Consider the following 22,331-nt stretch of genomic DNA (forward strand, 5'->3'; position numbering starts at 1 on the left):
TCTAGTATATTAAATCATTGCCATTGCTTTCTGCACATATCTTTCTAAGAAAATTTGGATTATTACAGCACTTTATTCACAAAACTCTGTGGCATTTGCCCGGTGTAATTAACATTACGCTATTATGCCCAAGGAAAGCAGGTGGTAAACTGAATTTTATTTCAAATTGATGTTTGTGCACATTTTCTATCACTCATATCAGCATTCATTAATAAAATAAAGATTAAATGATAGAGAAGATTGTTATTAACTGGCAAATATCCAGATGCACGGTGTAGTCAGGCGCAATTTCGGCATTGTTAAAGATATGATACGTGTAAAATAACATTACGTTCATACAACAGCAGAATGCAGTTATCTTCCTCTTTTAGAGTGCTAAATATGGTTATAGTATTTGGTTAAATGTACAGTATTACATTTCTAAATGAATAGGTGCTGACAGAGATGGCATGGGTTTCAGTCCTGCTTTAGAGTGCTAAAACCGGTTACAGTTATAAATGAGAGTGACAACTTTCAATAACTGAATGGAATGGTAAATCCTGAAAATGTAAGGGATTTTACTAGTTTCAATTTCAAATGTCACAGTCACTATTGCTGCAGGTGTGATTCACAGCTAATCGCAAAAATATACAATTGAATTGACTGCAGTTCTTCAGTTTTACAGAGAGTATTTCAACAGCCTCTGTATGCTGTTCAATGAACAGGACATTTTGAGATTCACACCTGTTAGTAAACATGGCTGTCAGTCCCAAAAACTGTGTGAACATAGCCAAAATGAGACTGACATGCCATCAGCCCTTGTTCAAATGTAGAACAGAACTCATTCAGGTCAAAGCTTGAGTCCATCAGTCATTCTCATAAAGCTTTGCATTTTCTCAGTCCACCGTGTGTTTGACAAGGCCTCTCGGTTTAAGCTTTAGCCTCTACAGATAAAGACAAGGCACAGTCTCAGACAGGGCCCATCTATGCTTTTCCCAGGTGTCAGAGGTTTTAACATGGTTCTTGCCATCCACTATTTCCAAAAAAGGTGAAAAGGTCAGCTTTGATTTATCATTCGATATTTACTATACCTTTTTGTTATATTTGATGTGTGCTTCAAAGCTTTGATGTAAGGGAGCTAGTTGTGATTATTTTAACACCGGTGAACATTTCGTAGTGTGTTTTGTCATTGTTGAAATGTTCAAAAATATGTTGAACATTTCCACCATCATTGCCCAGGAAAAAGATATAGTTAATTTAACACACATGGATATTTAGGGGTGTGTTTTTAACACACTATGGGGTATGTTTTCACAATGGGTACCTGCTATTAAACAGCCTTTTATAGGATTTTCAGCTATATCTAGGCCTAAGCAGTAAAATAATAATGATAATAATAATAATATAACAACCTGACTTTTGAAAAATGCCCTTAAAATCTACCTTCTTTAAATACTTGAAACTTTCCTTAATATACCAGGACAATTTTACTGTGAGATCTAATACAAAAGGCTGCAGTGGGGACAAGCTCACAAAAACTGGACAGTTGAAGACTGGAAAAATATAGCCTTGTCTGAAGAATCTTCTGCTGAGGTACACAGATGGTAGGCTTATTACATCCTCCGCTTTCTGTTCTTGGCTGACAGAAGTTGAACCCAACATCTGGCCAAAGGCTCGATGTGTTGTGCAGTCTGAGATGCTATTCTACTCACTACAATTCTACAGAGTGGTTATCTGAGTTACCGTAGCATTTCTGTCAGCTCGAACCAGTCTGGCCATTCTCAGTTGAACTCTCTTTATCAACAAGGAGTTTCCATCTGCAGAACTGCTGCTCACTGGATGTTTTTGGCACCATTCTGAATAAACTCTAGAGACCGTTTTGTGTAAAAATCCCAGGAGATCAGCAGTTCTACTCAAACCAACCCATCTGGCACCAACAATCATGCCATGGCCGAAATCACTGAGATCACATTTTTTCCCTATTCTGATGGTTGATGTGAATATTAAATGAAACTCCTGACCCATATCTACATTATTTTATGCATTGCACTGGATGCTGCCACACGATTGGCTGATTAGATAATCACATAAGTAGGTGTACAGGTGTACCTAATAAAGTGGTAGGTGAGTGTATGACTATATTGGAATTTTTGTTTGGAGGATAGAATTCACAAACTATAAAAAGACTCTTTTGAAGAAGGTGTAGGAAACCAATATATAAAACCACTATTAGAGATACCAATCATTTGTGTAATTGGATTTTTGTCTCAAAACCTTGCAGTTACTGATATAAAGCCCTTTCACATGTGCCAACTAGCCCAGATCTCCTATCGTGGATCAAAACATTGAGAACAAGTTTATCCCAAACACCTGTGATGGCAAGGTCACAGAACTCATTTTGTGAGTGGCATGACTACTTGCTTATTAGTGGCGGCAATGTCTGCTAAACAAATCTATTTGTGATATTGTACAGTATTGCTAAAGGGCATTTCTGAATTAAATGTAATCAGCTTTACTGGGCTGTGTTCATTTATTAGTAATGTGCTTAAAGCAGATTAGTGAGCTCAGCCGTTTTTAATTATTTATTTTGCTGGCGAGATCTGACAGATTTTCTGTCATTCTTAAAAAAAAAAAGAACATTTCCCAATTAGAATACATGTCTCCCTCTAGACACTTCCATGGTTTAATCTATTGTTCAATACGACGTAATGGAAATTATGATTTCCATTAATTGAAATGGATTCCTCTTACAGAGACTTGCTTGCTAGGAATTTTGAATAATATTGAGGTAGTCCTGCATGCTATTTGTGACATTTTGCCATGTGCTTCTGCTGTAATCTAAAATAAAAGTATATCAAAGGTGTGTCCCAAACCACACACTTCTGAACTATTATATGTCATATTGTAGTTTAAGTAGTGAGAGTAGTATAGTAGAAAGAAGTGTACTATGATTCTCCGGATGATGCACATCTTCAAAACGGTGTGTGGAATGTTTGACACTTAATGCACTCAGCTCTGGCAGCTTGCCATACAAATTGGAAGTTACCTGGTCTGACAAAACAACTGTAAATAATGGAAAATGTAGCAACTAGAGAAACTTCAGACAGCACCTTAAATGTGAGTAGAATGCTTTACCATCATGTTGTTTGAGATACAATTGTTGAATTGAGGTTGGCTAACGTGCTAAAACTAGCGGCAATACTGCATGTGTTTGAAATGTCACTTCCGTCAACTGTCAAACAGAGAATTCTTCTGTGTAGTAAGAACAGGTTAAGTGTTCCATTTGACATGATACTACACTTTGAATACATTCACTACTTGGATGAGTGCATAGTGTATATTGTAAGTACATAGTGTATAGTGCGTCATTTGGGACATAGCTCAAGTCAATCAAACAGCTTCTATTACAAAAGCTAGTGAGAAGCCTTGCTGCCTACTGCCTACATAGGCAGTTGCTTTCTAAGGCAACATTCTATCTGAAATGGTACCAGATAAGTTACTAGTTTGTAACACTCCATTTAAATTGTGCTCGTCACCTGAAACACACAGGACACTTGACTCACAATGAATTTTAAATAGAGTTTGCTGTAAGCATGTTGTTAGACTAAAGATGCAATACTCTAATTAGCATAAATACAATAATCAATTTTAATTAATTGTTTTTCCAGTACTTTTGTATTCAATGCTTTATGTTTATGCAATGGGCCTTTTAATTTGGCTGCTACCTTTTGGGAGCATGTCTATAATGCCTATGTAGGCAGCACACTAGATTTTTGGAACAGAGCCATAGTGTTAACTTATAACAATATTGAACATGCTAATCTTGCACTTCCATATCATTTTACATTCATCCACATATGAGTGAACAACAACAACCTTATTGTTCTATACATGTGTGTTAACCAGCCCTTGGCCATGACTTTGGGACACATGACTCCCGGCCCATCCGTTTGCTTTCTCTCTGGTGTGGTATGTGTTGGGGGAGATGGCGCTGTGGCTGAAGTGGCCCACGGGTTGCTTGTCCGAGCCCAGATGGACGCTGGGAGGGAAACAGACTCCATCTTCACGCCTGTCCAAGCAGCACTTCCTCTCTGCATAATACCAGCAGGTGAGGATCAAGGGTGGTGTCTCTTTTACTCCTGCAGCTGTCCCCAGTATAACCCAAAACTTCCAGCACCTCTCATGTGCTCTCAAAAGATAAACCCTTATAATGCCTTTTGCAACCCTTTCATAGTCTTATTTTTAAAAAAAATATGTATGAGAATGGGCATTCACTCCTTGCTGATGCATTGCATGGGAGAAATGTCCCTACAACATGACAAATATCTAGGGTTGGGATGTAGTTTTAAATTTTTTTAATACCAGAACCGAATAATTTTTGGTTGACTTATAGTTTTACTTTCAATTGAACCAATAAACTTTTACTTCCATTAACGGTTCTTCAACGTGCATTCTTCCGACGATGTGGACGAAACACTGAAATAAAGTAAACTGAGAGTGATACTTGCACTACCATTCAGTAGCACTGCAACACACCGCTACTGAATCAGCAGTGCGAATCATCCAGCACAACCAGTGTAATATGATTCCCAGACTAATGACTCTTATGAACTGGTTCTTTTCTACAATACAGCCCAAAAGATACAGTGCTACCAGTGTAGTCCGTTTCTTGCTCTTGTGAGCCATGTCTTTTGAATCTAGAGTGCGAAACAATGCCACCTAGTGTAGAACAATTCCTTAACTAATGACTCTTGATGAGTCGATTCTTTTGAATCTTCAGCGTGAACCATACAGCACGACAATTGCCTACATTCCTAAACAAATTATTTTAATGAATCGGTTTGGTAACACTATCTATGAAGCCCATATTTATAATGCATTGTAAAGGCATTATAAATGCATTATACTGAATTTATAATTTATATAAGTTATAACTTCTCATAAATAATTATTAGACTTACCCTATTCAAAGTTCTACTATGGTGTAATGCATTATAAGCAGCACCCAACTTTAACACAGCCAATAAAGTTAATCGTATAAGTGCTGCATAGTGTAAAGTCAAAAGGTTTTATGAAGTGATGATATTATAGGTGGTCTTAAGTAACAAAGCAATATCTTCTTCATAACATAAACTTGTAACATACAATACATTACAAGTCAAACTTATAAAATGGAAGTTATTTATTAAATAAGTCTCAAAATAGATGCACAAACATTAAAGGTTACTGAATAGAGTCCAATACAGAACCAGTTTGATTTTATTTTAATTCTTGGGTGTGTTTACACACAAGACGATTTGCTACAGGTGATATCAACATATTTTTAAACTTGTAGCTTTACAAGTGTTTTTTGTGAATGCGTGTTTGTGCATGCGTAATGTATATAACTTCCAGCTTGACTTATAATGTCTAATAACCACTTAAAAATATATTATGGATAAAATGACTTTGCTTCTGTCACTTTACTTATATTTGTAATACCTATTATAGATATTACAAATATACATAGTACATTATAACTTCTGTAGATAAAATCAGATGTTGCTTGTGTTATAATGCATTATCTCTAAGGTATAACTATGACTAGGTAAGTATTCTAATGTATTATAATTGTGGTTACAATTATTTATAAGAAGTTATAACATATACAGTGTATTATGAGACATTACAAATGCATTATAAGGCCTATAAATATGGGTGTGGCAGCGGGGGCGTGGTCAAGAGAGAAAGCGGTAAGGGCTCTTGCACCTGAGCTAGATTATGTTTAACACCTGTTTCTAATTCCAGTGAGCATGGGGAGAGTGGCATATAAGTAACCACGCCACCAGCAGTGAAGAGAGAGAGACTGGCACAGGGAAGGCCATGGTGCTTCTGAAGCTGTTGTGTTGAATCTATTGTGTTGTGAAACTGATGTGTTTAAGTAACTACGTGCCTGTGAAGCTGATGAGTTTGTGAAGTTGTAAAGCTCTGAAGTGGCTGATTAAAAGTCTTTCCTGAGCCTGGAAAACCCACTTCCCAGTGTTCTCCTTCCCTTCTGCTGTAAAGTGTTTCACTGGTGCCGAAACCCGGGAAAGTCGAAGTACGTCCCATAGAGATCTCCCAGCTGACTGAGATCCTCCAGTCCCTTGCCAGCCTGCATCAGAACCATCAGCAAGCCCTGCTTGAACTCCGCCAGGACCAAGATCACTGGTTCTTCGAGATCTTGCGAGCTGAAGCAGAGGATCGGTATGCAATCTGGAGCCTCCTCGGACAGGGGATAGCCTTGGCCACGACCGCGGACAGCCGCAGCACCCTGCCCCCACCCGTACTCCTGAAGATGGGGGCGGATGACAACGCCAAAGCCTTCATTGACCTGTTTGAGAGGACCACAGTGATTTGGAGCTGGAGGAAGCTGTTCAGCTGGCGGAGGACCATTTGGCGGCATACACAAGGGCGGAAGAGCCCTCCTCTCTCTCTCATCCCCCTGTGTGTTCCCTAGTCTCTCTCCCCTCCCCTCTTCTCTCTCACTCTGCTCTCCCCCAGGGCATGTTCCTGCCCTGCAGAGGTAAGGAGCTCCACCGCCAAGGCCAGTTCATTGTGCACAGGTATTTGCAGCACCGTCAGCCCCTACAGTGCTCCACCACTCTACCCCTCAGGTGGAAGTGTCAGCCGATGCAATTAGAGGCATGGCACCTGGACTGGCCTGGCCTGCTGGAGTTGGGTAGATCCCTGACACTCCGCAGGCTGCCCCCGATATCCGGTAAGTGTCAAGGGGGGTACTTACCAAGCATTGGTGGACACGGGTTGTGATCAAACCACTATCCACCAAAGCTTGGTTCAACACGAGGCTTTGGGCACAGCTAAAATGGTGAGAGTGACGTGTGTGCATAGGGAAAATCACAAATACCCCATAGTGACCCTTGTGATTAAATTGATTAAATAGATTTTGGGGATTAATGGGCCAGAATTTAGAAATGTATTAAAAGGAATATGTGCAGATGGGTCCTGCAAAAAAGTGACGAGATGTGAAATGTGCCATGCTCTGGCAGGGGAAGCGGAGCTAGGAGTGTCTTTGTCAGCTCCACATAAGGATGATGCGAGGGGGGAGTGGTTGTGGCCCCTTACATCCTCAGGGGATTTCCTGAAGGGGATTTCCCTTTGGAGCAGTCGAGAGACGTAACCTTCAAACATGCTTTTGTCCAAGTGAGAGTGATCGATGTTCAGCAACTCCAGCCGGATGTCGCACTTTCATATCCTATTTCACAATTATAAATGAGCAGTTGTATAGAGTGACGCAGGACACTCAAACAAAGGAGGATACAACCCAGCTCTTAATACCAGTACCACAGGAAATGGTGTTCCAGGTGGCTTATAATCCGATGGGTGGTCACTTAGGGGAAAGAAAAACACTAAACCGCCTAAAAGACGTTTTTTGGCCAGGCATTGGCGGGGATGTCCGCAGGTGGTGTGTAGCATGCCGCGAAAGTCAGCTGGTGAATCTACCAGCCACCCCAAAAGCACCATTGTGCCCTTCTTCCTTTGTTTGAGGTCACCTTCGAGAGAATTGGAATGGAGCGGTCGCACATGGTCATTGCTTTGTATTAGTCCTGGTGGACTATGCGTGCTTCTGCGCAACATCTCAGCACATAGTGTTGTGGAGGCACTCTTCTTGAAGAGTTTTGTCATAGTCACATGACGAGTGGGGGATCTCGATTATGAGGTAAAGCGAACTGATAGAGAGGGGCCAACATCAAATATATCACCTCAACCTCCTGAAATTGTGGAGGGAGGTGGTTACTGTGACGTTGGGTACTCGATTTTATTCAATACGTTATTTGACAAAGGGTTATTGGCCGATCCCCTTGACACCAATTTCCCGTGAAAAAACGGCCTTCTCCACACAGTTTGGATTACACCAATTTGTGACACTTCCGTTCGGTTTGTTTGGAGCCCCGGATACCTTTCAGCGTCTCATGGACTGAATCCTCAGACCACATTCAGCTTATTTAGATGATATTATCATTTACAGCAATGATAGGTAGTGGCACATGCAGCATCTGAGAGCGGTTCTGAGATCGCTGAGAAGAGCGGGACTCACCGCAAACACCAAGAAGTGCGCAATTGGGTGGGTGGAGGTACGGTATCTGGTGTTCCACTTGGGCCACGGGCAAATTGACAAGACTGCGGCGATTGCGACCTGCCCGAGACCCAAGACCAAAAAGGGGGTGAGACAGTTCCTGGGGCTGGCTTGATATTATAGGAGATTCGCTCCTAATTATTCGGATGTCACCAGCCCGCTGACTGATCCCAGGGCCAGTGGATGGAGCAGTGTCAACAGGCATTCATGCAGGTTAAAGCTGCACTTTGCGGGGGACAGTTTTACATTCAACCGATTTCACTCTCCTTTTGTCTAGCAGACGGACACTTCAGACAGAGGGCTGGGGGCCGTACTCATGCAGGTGGTGGAGGGGGTGGAGCGCCGGTGCTGGACATTAGCCGCAAGATCTAAGGAGACTAAGTACAGCACCGTAGAAAAGGAGTGTCTCGCCATCAAGTGGGCAGTCCTCACTCTCCGTTACTACCTGGTGGGGCGGGCCTTCACCCTCTGCTCGGATCACGCCCCACTCCAATGCCTCCACCACATGTAGGATACCAACACCTGGATCACTCATTGGTATCTGGCTCTTCAGCCATTTAAGTTCAAGGTTGTCCACAGTCCGGGAGTGCAGATGGATGTGAAATCATCTGAAATCATTAAGAGGAATCATATAAATATAATTCCCCACATACAGAAATCACAGAAATAAGTGTTCTAAGTAATCACAACTGTCTCTCTGATAATCTTCTTTAAATGGTGGTGGGAGGGGGGGCAGTCTACACCATCTAAAATACTCTCTACCATTTTGCAAAATCAGACTTACTGATATGTGTTAGCATGGCAGAGTTTTAGAGAGTTGGGCTTGCTGTTGAATTGATCAAAATTGTGGAAGTTTGTAAAATGCCTGAAATAGCATGAAGCACCTACAATTGAAACCAAAACCTATAACTAATCATCACATGATGTCAAAATGTTACTGGTATTAAAGTTTGATAATCTATAGAAGCATTCTGGCTATTTTTTTCTGCCAGTAAAACAATCAGGGGAGTGCTGCCAATTAAAATTTGAAGCTATAGTAATTTGCGTCTCTAGTTTCTATGCTGTCAGAATGATTTAGTTTGATTGTGTTCTGAAACTCCTCTAGCGAAAACAAACAGGCAGCTCATAACAGCAGCAAGCGAGTGTATCATTATCAAATTGATTTAATCACAGTCAGGCATCTGAATAGCCCGCTCGCTGAGTTAATTGCCTTCAAGAGTGTCTGAAATAGAGCATCCTCCATTTGACTCTCCTCTGCTGCCTTTCAAACAGGTTCCAGTTTGGATCAGGGGCCTTGAGCCCAGTGTAATGTCTATGCTCACACAGGACTCACAAAAAGCAGAGATTTTGCAGGAGTGTGGCAGGACTGACCCCTCTGCACTGCCAAGCTTAGGGGGAAAAAGGATGGGCGAGCAGGGTAGATGAGCATTGCAATGGGAAGTGGGATCAGGCCCTACTTTTTCGGCCAAGAGATTGACCTTCAGTTGTCATTTCAGGCAAAACAAAATGGAGTGCTGTTGTTAGGAGCAATGGAAGCCCTCCAACTCTGCACCCGCAGCAAACTGACCGTACCGAGGTCATGCTTTCTCTTCATTAGTGCAGATTCCCAAGAGAGTATTTGTAAACAGTTTCCTGTCACAAATGCCCCTCCCCTGCACAGGTTTGGAAGTGTGACATCAGACCTCAGTCAATCCATAGGGACAGTGGGAATGGAGTCAAATCGCTCTTTGTTACAGCTTTACAAAAACACCCATTTACTGCATCAACAGCAGTGATTTACCGCTGGTAATTACCATGTACACATCAATAAAGTATACATGAAATTCCCTCATATAACATCGATGTCTAATTAGCTTAGCTGAAAAAAAGACTTTCTTTAATTATTTTATTCTTCATTCTTTAACGATTCTGTCTCTCAGTATTTGTAACACAGTCATGCTTTTCTCTTAATTATATGATGAACAAACTTTAAATGTTTTCTTCCTCAAATATGGCCTTCTCTATAGATAAACCCATAATTGCAAACCGTGTTTCAAAAACATTATTTACACAATGCAGGATAAACATGCACAAATGCACCACCCTGACCAATTAAAGGCTTTCATAGTATATACACCTCGATACGTATAGCATATAAATCGCAAGCTTCTAATTAATTTGTCTGCTTTTAAGGGTTTCAGGGGGACTGTTAATTTCTTTGATATTCCAGGCAAAGAACCAAAATGTTGGTGCAGTTTCCACGAGACTCTTAGAAATGCTTGACTAGCGAGTCATTGCAACACATTTATCTGCATGGATGAGGGAGACATTAAGTGCCTTATGAATATTCATGCTGTCTGCTTAATTAAGTTAATTGTTCAGCAGAAGTGCTCTCACTTCCAAGGACATTTTGTTTCTCCCTCCCCCCACATTTCTGCCTTTTTCTAAACCCCTTTCCTTTCTCGCACCCCCCCCCCCATTGCTAATATCTGGCCACTACCACCATTCGTCAACAGGGTTCTGGAATGGAGATTGGTAATATATGGAACTTGCGATGATGTTGGCACAGGCTGTTGCTCTGAGCCTTGCGGGAGAGACAGATGCACCCTTGAAATACAGTGTTACCGCATGGTACCAGTGATACAAACATCATCGAACAAAAAATGAACAAAACAATCAATGCCAAACACTGGAAACAACTTAAAATCATTTCTATCAGGAAGACTTGAAGACTTGAGTGAAATTTAAGATGACATTTATTTGATGAATATAAAACAGAAAAGTAATGTCTCTCTTTGGCGTAGGCCCCGTCTGGCGGTCCGAAGAAGTTGTACTTGGAACGGTCATATCCTGCCGGAGATAGGAGGCAGGAGTGAGGAGCCTACCCCGGACTCAACTGGTGGTGGTGGGGTGGTGGAGGTTGCCGTGTTAGCACACTGAAACAGCAATGTGATAGATTGTGAGCAGACTTATAAAGCAACGGCTTACATGGGATTGACTGGGAATTACCCAGCTAATGGTGCAATGATGTACAGCTGCTAGTCTTCCGGCTAGAACTACGCTGCGCTTACATGCATTGCAATGTACAATGAAGAACAGTTTGACAAACCTCAGGAGGGCTTAAGTAGCAGGGCAACAATCTCCAGATCCTTTTAAGATATGGTAGTTTCAGCATTCAGATAATGAGATTTTGATACCACACTTACAGAGACTGAATGAAACACATTCATTATATGTCTTTTAATTGGCAGTATACCAAGCATTCCCTATTTTACATCTTAAAACCTATTGCTTCCACAAAAATTTGTCCATTTAAGACTCACTTTGCGGGTGAGGGGGCGGCTGTGGCTCAGGTGGTAGAACGGGTCTGAACCCCAAGTTGCTCCCAATGGCAGGCCAGTGCCTTGCATGGCAGCTCTGCCGCCATTGATGTGCGAATGGGTGAATGAGCTGCAGTGTAAAGCGCTTTGAATACCGTTAAGGTTAAAAAGGCGCTGTATAAGTGCAGACCATTTACTTTGATACAATATAGCACAGCTAAGGATTGGGAGTGATATTAGGATAGGTGTGCTTGACATGAAGGCTTTTCCAAAAGCAGGGTTGGGATGGTTTTTTTTTAAATATATTCCACTACAGATTACAGAACACATGCTGTAAAATGTAATTTGTAACATATTCAGATTACTCAAGGTTAAATACTTTGGATTACTTCTTCAGCACTGGTAGATTTTTTCATTTGTTATGACTATAAAAACTCTGCCAGTACAGTAAGACAAAATACACATGTTAAAAATATGTTCTCTGTAAAACATAAATATCTTATGCAGTGTTGCATAAATAAAGCAAGATAAATCAAATGTATCTTGTTTAAAGGCATATTAAAAGCATATTATGCAAAATTCACTTTTACAGTGTCAGCAGTGTGTGTACACAACCAACCTACAATGTTAAAAGTCCACCCACTCCTCTTTCTTATATTTCTATTTATCGAAAACAGTGTGTCAGAATGAATGGTTTTCGTTTCTGCTCTAACATGACATCACTTTAGAGCAGGCCTCGCCCACGACTGGTGACGGACTCCACCCTATTATCATAGATCCTCCCCTGAGTGATCTACACACAGTCTGCCATTTTTTTTTTCCACACTGGAGCACATACAGTGAGAAGAATAATGTCTTAGCTTCGCAAGCATCATTAGTGTTCTGTTGTTGGCTGTAAAAGTGAACATAAGAGTCTTCATGTACTCCCGGTAACAGAGCCACTGAAGACGCAGTGGACAAGTTTTGTTTTTGAAGGAAATGTGCCCCAAAACTAAAACTAAATGTGCCCTAAAAATGTGTGTATGTTTGTGCAAATCATTTTACACCAGACTGCTTTATGAATGAGTGTCAAAAAAAATTATTCTAATGCATGGATCAGTACCAACTGTTCATCTTCCAGCTTTGTATCCTGAAGATGTAAGTATCGCACTAGTGTCGCACAATGTAGTATCGGGATAACTGGCTTGTGGCGGCCAAGCGTTCATAGCGACGTCGCTTTTTGATCCTTCAATGTCAGCTCTTCCTATCATTTTGAAGCAGAATTCACCAAGCGTTGGATTGTTCACCCACTAATAGGGAACGTGAGCTGGGTTTAGAACGTCGTGAGACAGGTTAGTTTTACCCTACTGATGATGTGTTGTTGCAATAGTAATCCTGCTCAGTACGAGAGGAACCGCACGCAGGTTTAGACATTTGGTGCGTGTGCTTGGCTGAGGAGCCACTGGTGCGAAGCTACCATCTGTGGGATTATGACTGAACGCCTCTAAGTCTGAATTCCCCCTAAACGTAATGATACCGCAGCGCCGTGGGACTCCGTTTGGCCCGGGATAGCCGGCCCGCGAGGCCCCGGCGAGCAGAGCAGTTCGAGACGGGCTTAGGGCGTGGTCAAATGAGTGCCGCCCAGCACCCATCACGCACTGAAAGTTTGTGGAGAACCTGGTGCTAAATGACTCGTAGCCGACCTGACCAGGACGTAATACCTCTGTTTGACTGTTTGACAAATAATCCGGGGAAGAGACTGTTTCGAAGCACTCAATGTTGGATTGCTTGGTTTTAATCACACTTATGTACTTATTTATGTATTGTACGATACATATGAAATCAAATCAAGAGGGTCATATTGTACAATACAATAAAATATTTTTTTACCCCTCATTTTTATGTATCACTAATTTAAGTCATCATACTCCAAAGTATGCAGTTATGGAGATCATTTTTCAGAAGTCTCTGTTTTCCGAGGAGGAAAACTCCGTTCCAGTGTAGAAGAGGCACTTATAAAGTTCCATTCAAGTTAAGATGCTGTTTAAATGCAACTTCCTATGTAGGCAGTTTACAGCAAGGCAACTTGCTAGGTTGTGGAACAGAGCCACCATAAGGTTTACACTGTTTCCTATATTTTGGGAATATAACAGCTGGCAGTTGCAACAAACACCTTAAATTAATAAAATCCTTAGTGGTAATAGCCTTGCAATTATAACTAAAACTTTTCTCAAATTAGAGAAAATGTACATGCATGTGTGGCAGCTGGTCCCATGCTTTATGTGTTGAAATCATCACAACATAGCCAGTGACCTGGTAGGTGGGAAGTGATATTTGTACTTGTAGCCAAATTCAGTTTGAATGTGTGATTTTAGTCCTGGCTGCAGCCGCCGTGTGTCATCATCAGAAAGGGTGGAACGGTTTGATACAAAACTTCCGTCCTGTTCTCGTTTACAGACATTTTCTTTCATACCATGTTGATCTGAGCAAACACACCGGCCAGATAACTGCATGAAAGGAAATGCCTACTCACCCAACAAGGACATGTCTCTCTCTCTGCTGTTTGTCTCTGTTAGTAATCGGTACAAATACACACACCTGTTCTCCCCTTGCAAGCTGCCAGCAAGGTAAACCGCCTTAATTGGCACAAGGTGATATTAACTTAAATTAATGCCCTTTAACAGAGTCCTCATCCTGTAATGATTAACTCTAGCTCACCCATCAGATGGGCTAAGCTGCTGCTGTTTATAAAACAACTCTGCATCTCAATTCGCACACTGTTCATCCTAGATCGTATTCAAGAATGTATGCATCCCAAATCATTGTACATTGAAATTAGTATTCCATAAATGTATGGAGTGTGCATGCTTTTTCAACAGTAGTCTAGAATAAATGAATACAAAAATTATCATTCAAATTGAAATAATTGCCTAATATTGCTATTCTCCAAAAGGAAAACATGAGCAAATGAGTGAAACAAAGAAAATTGTCCATAGTTAGTGCACATTCTAGATTCAGGCGTAGATTCTTCACTCTAAGTGTGCCATGATTGGTTAAACAGAAATAGAATGGACAGGTTGCTATTCTATTGCCCATTGCAGGTGCTCAAGAACGATTGATATGCAGAGGAGAAAGTCTACTATAATAAAGCAAAGCAACATTTTTTCACGTTTGTGTTGCCATTCTTAATGGAATCTCATCAGTCACTGAGTAAACAGTGTCTGTAGAGGGATAGACGCTATAGAAAACAGCATGAGACCATATGCCACAACATTTAGATGGTCTGATAGCATCAGAGTGTGTCTAACGAGAAAAGACATTATCTCAAAATCACCTGCTTGGATAGCAGAACGTATCCAAATAAAATTGCTCTTTGCTTATGCGATGTATAAATCCATTTAAGGAATAGTTCATCCAGAAATGAAAATTCTGTTATCATTTACTCGCCTCTTTGTCATTCCAAACCATTCTATGCTGTTGTGTTTTTTACAGAACATGAAAGGAACTTTATGCAACTCTTCTCCCGTTGATAGCTGACCACAGCTGTCAAGATCCAAAAAGGACAGAGAAAAAAACACACAAAAAAAACATCATAACTGAACCACAAATGTAGTCACAGACATATGCAAAGTGCCCCAACTTTGTGCCTGGCAGGCTGATCAGTCTTAAAAGTTTAATAAGTTTAAGAGTCATGGTTGATTTAGGTTTAGGCCTGTCAAACACAAATCGGGGCACATTCCAGCAATTGGCAAAGTGGTGCATCAGATTTATGTGCCATATTCTTTTTCTACATATTTAATCTGGCAGTGTTGGGGAGTAGCTAACTACATGTAGCGATGCTACTAACTTAACTACATTTTTCAGTAGCTTGACCGTAGCTCAGCTGCTTTTAAAACAGAGTAGCTTTTCCAGTAACAAACTACTTTTTCAAGCAAGTAGCGGTGTAGCGTGACCAAAGGCTACATGTTGGTCAGATTATAAATAATAGCCTTCCTTATTGCGTAGAAGCCAAAATTTTACTGGCAAAATATCCAACGATCTGGAAGCATATTTCTGTCTGCTGATCAGAATCAGGCAGCGTCATCTTCTTCTTTTGTAATGGCAGATCACAAACAAATATAGTGATTTACCATCATCTACTGAGAGCTTATTACAGCTCACTTGGAGAAGAAGAGATGGTCTGTTGGTTATGTAAAGTGAGCAACCACAATTTGTTTACCATTACAGGGGCAGGTAAATCTGAAAATAATAAAAGAACAGTGTGGCATGGGGGGCGTGGTCATGTGTCGGTCTGCAGGAGAGAGAGAGAGCGGTAAGGCTTGTCACCTGGTTTGTAATTACCTCTAACACCTGTGTCTTGTTATAGTGATACGGAGAGAGACATTTAAGGGACGCCAAATGTCGAGAGAGGGGGAGAGTGAGTGCGTGAAGCACGACAGCCAGAGTGGAAACCTGTGCCCTGTCGGAAGAGAAATATAATTGTAACGACAGTTACCGTTGTGTGTGTGACAAAGTACAACATTAAAAGTACTAACCTTGAACCTACCTCATTGTCTCCTGACTCCTCCATCACTCCAATCAAACCCGGGTTCTCGGCACCACTGTAAACTGGTTTGGTTGGAGTGATGGAGGAGTCAGGAGACAATGAGGTAGGTTCAAGGTTAGTCATGTGTCGGTCTCTCCGGCAGACCGACACATGACCACGCCCCCCATGCCACAAACAGCATTTTATTCTTTTATGTAATAAAGAATGTTTCAGTCACTTTGTTCTTAACAGATCACACAACAGCATATTTACCTTTACTCTTTTAAATAAAATAATTCAAAAAGTTAATATTGCCTTTTGATGGATTTTGTTTCTGTTATAAATATGTTTATTTCGCTTCTCATCATCTGTGCATTATTGAGAGCAGCGAGTGAATTATTATTATAATATTTATAAATATACAGTATATATTACTCTAATAATTACTATCATGCAGAACTATTTTATTTCTCAATTTCTTAACATTTAATTTATTTTAACATTATTTTCATGTAAAATAAATACAATTATTGGTGAAAGAAATGCCAAATTTATGGCATGTATTATTATGCAACAATATAGGCTGACCATACCTCCAAATTTTTTGGACCTGAACAAAGTGAAAAAATATTTGTAGAGCAACCTCTGTATGTGACCGGTGAAGCTGGCACTTGCATGTCACTGGCAAAAAAGTTAGAAAATAAAATGAGCATGATCCCAGGTGAGGGGAGAAACGTCTCGGGTTACATGTGTAACCCTTGTTCCCTGAAAAAAGCGGAACGAGATGTTGCGCTGCTAAGCGCTATGGGGAACAGCTTTAGCTGTGAGCCGAGCTGAATAATGTGTGGAACACGTCAATGAACATTGACCGGAATTTATAGCCTTGGCTGATGTAATCATTAGATGCACCTGAGGCCAGGCTATAAATGGATACGTCACCAGGTGTCGTCAGATACTTCTTTTTGAAGAGCAGTCCTGGGACGTCCCAGTGCGGCAAAGCAGCGCAACATCTCGTTCCGCTTTTTTCAGGGAACAAGGATTACACATGCAACCCGAGACGTTCCCTTTAAAAAAAGCTTCACTACGATGTTGCGCTGCTAAGCGCTACGGGGAACGCAATACCCACGCCGCCACACTTGGGGCTGTCCGGACCCCTACGGTTGTGCAGTGTACTCACAAAAACGCAAGAGGTCTCAGACATGAGCTTCAGATGTCGACTCAAGGGCATAAGAGCCCGGAGTAGCATAAACATCTAAACCATTCAATTTTGACGAATGTGTGCGGAGAGGACCAGCCTGCCACATCACAAACTTGTTCAGGCATGAGCTGAGATGTCGACTCAAGGGCATAAGAGCCCTTAGTAGCAAAGCATCTAACCCATAAAGTTCGATGAATGTGTGCGAAGAGAACCCTATCGCAACACAAACTTGTCATAAAAACTGATGAATGTGAGCGGAGAGGACCAGCCTGCCGCATCACAAACTTGTTCAGGCATGAGCTGAGATGTCGAATCAAGGGCATAACAGCCCAGAGTAGCAAAGCATCTAACCCATAAAGTTCGATGAATGTGTGCGAAGAGAACCCTATCGCAACACAAACTTGTCATAAAAACTGATGAATGTGAGCGGAGAGGACTAGCCTGCCGCATCACAAACTTGTTTAGGCATGGGCTGAGATGTCGACTCAAGGACATAAGAGTCCGGAGTAGCAAAGCATCTAAACCATAAACTTTGATTAATGTGTGCGGAGAGTACCAACCTGCCGCACCACAAACTTGTTCGGTGTCAACTCAAGGGCATAAGAGCCCAGAGTGGCAAGAACATCCAAACTATAAAAGTTTAATGAATGTGCGCGGAAAGGACCAACCTGCCGCACCACAAACTTGCTGCAGAGGGAGACCTCTAGCCAAGGCTTTAGAGGAGGAGAGCCCTCTCGTAGAGTGCGCCCTAAAACCTACTGGCGAAGCTTGACCGCACGCCTCGTAGGCCCAGGCAGTAAGGTCCCTCACCCAAAGTGACAACCCGGTCACGGCTTCAAAGTGAAGAACTGCTGCCCTGACTTTAGGTCACTAGCAAATGCGGTGGACATAATTCTGAAGGGCACAGACTGGACAAAGTCTGAGTAGTCTTTAGCTGCTCCGGCATTACAAACGGCAGGGAGCAGAAGGCTTAGAGAATGACTGGCCAAGGGTCGAGAAAGGCACCTTGGGCAGGTAGTCAGGGTGAGGGTGCAAAGAATGCTTTTGGTCCTACCTGGGGCAACTCAAAACAGGCCGGCAAAAGAGACAGAGCCTGTAGGTACCCAAGTGTCCTTAGAGAAGTAATTGCCATATGAAAAACCATCTTGAGAGTCAGAAGTCTACCAAACGCTGACTCTAGAGGTTTTTAAAAAAGGGGGGTCTTACCCTATGAAGAGGTCCTAGCAAGGATGCCCACCCGCCCACCGAGGCGTGGCAAACCGAAGTGGAGGCCACATAGAACTTGGCAGTGGTGAGGCAAGTGCCCGCTGACAGTTCTTTCTACAGAGACTCCAAAACTGAAGCAAACTGGCAGTTAGCTGGTTCTGTAATATGAACTTATTAGAAGGAAACGCATGCAGGCACATTAGTGCCATGTATTCGCCACCACGATCAGCCCCCCCGGGGGGGGGGGTTATTGACTCAGGGAGAAGTAGAGGAGACATTGCGCTATCAACATAGGCGAAGAGGTCCTCTTCTGCCCTGTAAAATATACACAGATCAGTTCCAAGTGGAGGGAGCCCTAGCAGTTGAAATGGTCTCGATAACCTCAGGAGAAAGCCCTGCGAACCTCAGTTGGTACCCTACAGGGTCCAAGCATGAAAGGTTTCACAATTCAGGCCGGGGATGAATATGTCCCCTGAGCCTGAGAAAGAAGGTCCTCCCTGTTCGGAATCGACCAAGGCGAACCGTAGAGGAGAGATAATAACTCTGAGAACCATATCCTGTTCGGCCAGCGCAGCGCCATAAGTAGGAGGCAAGACCCTTGCTGGTGAACATTGGCCAAGACTCCTGGGAGCAGAGAAACCGGGGAAAAAAATGCATACAGACGCACTCTGGGTCATGTATGTGTCTTAACGTCCAGACCCAAGGGGACTGGGTGATTTCAGGGAGAAGTAGAGGAGACATTGCGCTATTCATAGAGGCGAAGAGGTCCTCTTCTGCCCTAAGATCTCACCCAAACTTGTTCCAAGTGGAAAAAGCCCGGCATTTAAAAAAGGTCTCGATAACCTCAGGAGAAAGCCCTGTGTCCCTCAGTTGGTACCCTTAGGGGCCAAGCATGAAAGATTCCACAATTTGGGGCAGGGATGAAATATTGCCTTGTGCCTGAGATAGAAGATCCTTCCTGTTCGGAATCGCCCAAGGCGAGCCGTCGAGGGAAGAGATTATCTCCGAGAACCAAGCCCTGTTCGGCCAGCGCAGTGCTATAAGTAAGAGGCAAAAACCCTTGCTGGTGGACTCTGGGCAACTACTACCTTAGGGTGGAGTTCTTAACTCCCCCGTTGGTATTTTCTGTCTGGACCGTAAATCTGCTCCCGTATACGGTCATCCAGGGATATAACTGACCTGAGTGACAGGAGCTTACCCTGGACCCTAAGGAGAATCCGACGTGTCAGAAATACAGCTGACAAGAACGTGGGTCTCCTTGATGATTTATGTAAGAGGCTACCGCTGTATTGTCCACCCGCACCAAGACATGGCAGCCTCAGGAGGAGGTATTTCAGGGCCAGAAATACAGCCATCAACCCGAGACAGTGACTGTGACAACCGAGCTGATGACCCTCCTATCCCCTTAAGCTGGACGACCACTTAAGGCCGCTACCCCGCCCGTCAGGGAGGCGTCTGTCGTTAGCAGTCTGCGACAACAAGACGCACCTAGAGTGGGACCCAAGGCAGAAAACCGGGGTCTGAACCACATAGAAAGGGAACGAAGCCTGAGGCATGTAACCCTATTTAGCCTAGGGGTTTTGGCCCTTGGAAGAAATCCCCTGGCTTTTGGCCACAACAAAAACGGTCTCATGAGCAGAAGGTCCAGAGGGATCACAGTGGACGCGTTCGCCCTGAGACCTGGAAATCGTTGATACTGATAACAGTGCAAACTTGACCTAGCCTGACTTTACTCAGGGTGATCTGAATGGACTCAATACTAGCGGGAGACAGTTGTGCCCGCATTGTGATTGAACTCCATACAATGCCCCGATTGACAGTGTTCTGAGTGGGAGAGAGGACGCTTTTCTTGCCGTTGAGCCTCAACCCCAGAGAAACAGATGAGCTAAGACAATGTCCCTGTGCTGAACTGCAAGTTCCTGGAACTGCACTAGGATCAGCCAGTCGTCTACATAATTCAGAATGCAGATGCCCCGGAGTCGCAAGGAGCCAGCGCTACATCATGGATTGTGAATGTGCGGGTAAAAAGGGCTAGGCTGGGTGAAAGCACCTGACCCTGGAAGGCTTTGCCCCCGGAAGTGAACCTCAGGAACTTTCCATGTTGTGGCAGAACTTCTAAATGAAGTATAGAAGTGCGTCATAAGATCGATGGTGACCAGCCAAACGAGTTGTAGGGCTTGAGACACGACCGTCTTGACAGGCATCATCTTGGACTTGAACACCCACTGGTAGTTCAAGCTTTAAGATCTAAGCCAGATGCCACCCCTCACCCTCCATGGGTAACGGGAAGTATTTAGTATAATAACCTAACTCTCTCTCTGGAAGGGGAACACATACCATGGCCCCTTTAACCAGGAGATTGAGTCTTTTGTTTTTACAAAAAAAGAAATCCGGTTTACGGTAGTGAGAACACGCCTTTGAAACACGGAAAAGCGGCGAGTGAATTAAATCCTGACGCCCTTATAAGACCCACAGAAAAGAATATATCCGGCAGGAGTTTCCACGCTGCCAGGATCTCTGAGATGGATATTATATTTGAACACTTCCTGTTGAGGGGTTGTCGGGTGTTTCGCGTCCTGAATAAAATGCAGGAACAGCGAAAACACCCAATTTTGAAGGAAGCCTCTGCAACCCGAAACACCAAGAGGTGGCGGGAATGGAGGGGCTTTGAGGGGGTACCGGGAGGGGTGAAGTGAAGCACGCGCCCCGTCCCGAGGGGAGCTACCCCCTAATCTAGGTGCAAGACCGTCAGGGTTTTCTCTTGGGTCTTGCTTCGGGGCTGGCGAGGGCGGCGAGACTGTCCCCAATCCCTGGGAGGAGGAGCACGACTCGCCACGCTTTGCTTTTGAGCCTCCCTTCAGTCAGGACCGAGGCGGGTCTGCGGCTTGCTCGTCAAGCGCAGAACCCACACTCAGGTCGTCCAGGGGGTCAGCCTGGTACGCCTGTAAAACAGCATAGTGTGCAGAGCAGCACCAGCCTGACCTGCTGCTTGATAAGCCCTTCCCACTAAAGTGGAGGTTGTCCTACAAGGCTTTGAGGGGAGAGAGGGCTTCTTAAGTGACGATGCCGAGCCCGGCGAGAGATAGCCCGCAAGCGTCTCTTCGACCGGCGGCATCACTGAATACCGCCGTGCCTCAACATTTGGGGGTCTCTTTTTCGCGTGGCCAGTCCAATCTGGCAACCGCACGAGTAACAACATCGAGCAATTCCTCCGTAGATTTTTTATCGCGGACGGAAAGCTCAGAGGCGGGAAAAGAATCGCGATCCACCTCATGATCCGAAGGAGCGACGAGATCATGTGTGAAGGACCAGCTGGGTTTGGGGAGAGAGTGAGAGAAAGGGATCAACCCGTCTCTTGCTCCTCAGCCAAAATCATGCAAGAGCCCCACGAACTATTTTTTTTTTTTTCGTGAGTGCTGACTCCCGGAAGCAAGCGAGGCGAGCACGACGCACTCTGCCTGTTAAAGCAAATCGCAGTGCTCGCACCCGCCCTGCTGCAACGCGAGAGCAGCGTGCTCTTACCCCCAAACAAACAGAGCAAAAACTGATGTGTGTCCTCTTCAGCTATAGAGGGAGAAGAGGGGAACATGCACAGTTTGCGGCTTTCAGTCATTCTCTCTTTTTCTAAACAGAAGAGAACAACGTTCACTGCACACTGCCTAACTGATTCTAACTTCTAACAGAGGAAAGAAAGTTTTGACAGGGTTTGTGAAACACACAGAAACAGAATCGCTCTGAAAAAAGAGTTTCTGACGACACCTGGTGACGTATCCATTTATAGCCTGGCCTCAGGTGCATCTAATGATTACATCAGCCGAGGCTATAAATTCCGGTCAATGTTCATTGACGTGTTCCACACATTATTCAGCTCGGCTTACAGCTAAAGCTGTTCCCCGTAGCGCTTAGCAGCGCAACATCGTAGTGAAGCTTTTTGTAAAGGGAACAAGCGTTTATTCACGTATTATCCACACTAAATATTATGTGAAAAGAACAAAAAATGCCAGCACAAGGAGAGTTTGTCATAAAAAT

The 22,331-nt window shown here is 43.3% G+C and overlaps 1 pseudogene; it reads left to right on the forward strand.

Annotated features, from left to right (window-relative positions):
* The window catches only part of LOC127654628 (ceramide kinase-like protein), a 79,794-nt pseudogene that overhangs the window by 40,005 nt on the left and 17,458 nt on the right, over positions 1-22,331 (forward strand).

Source organism: Xyrauchen texanus, chromosome 14 (genome assembly GCF_025860055.1).
Source record: "Xyrauchen texanus isolate HMW12.3.18 chromosome 14, RBS_HiC_50CHRs, whole genome shotgun sequence".
In the NCBI taxonomy this organism is placed as follows: domain Eukaryota; kingdom Metazoa; phylum Chordata; class Actinopteri; order Cypriniformes; family Catostomidae; genus Xyrauchen; species Xyrauchen texanus.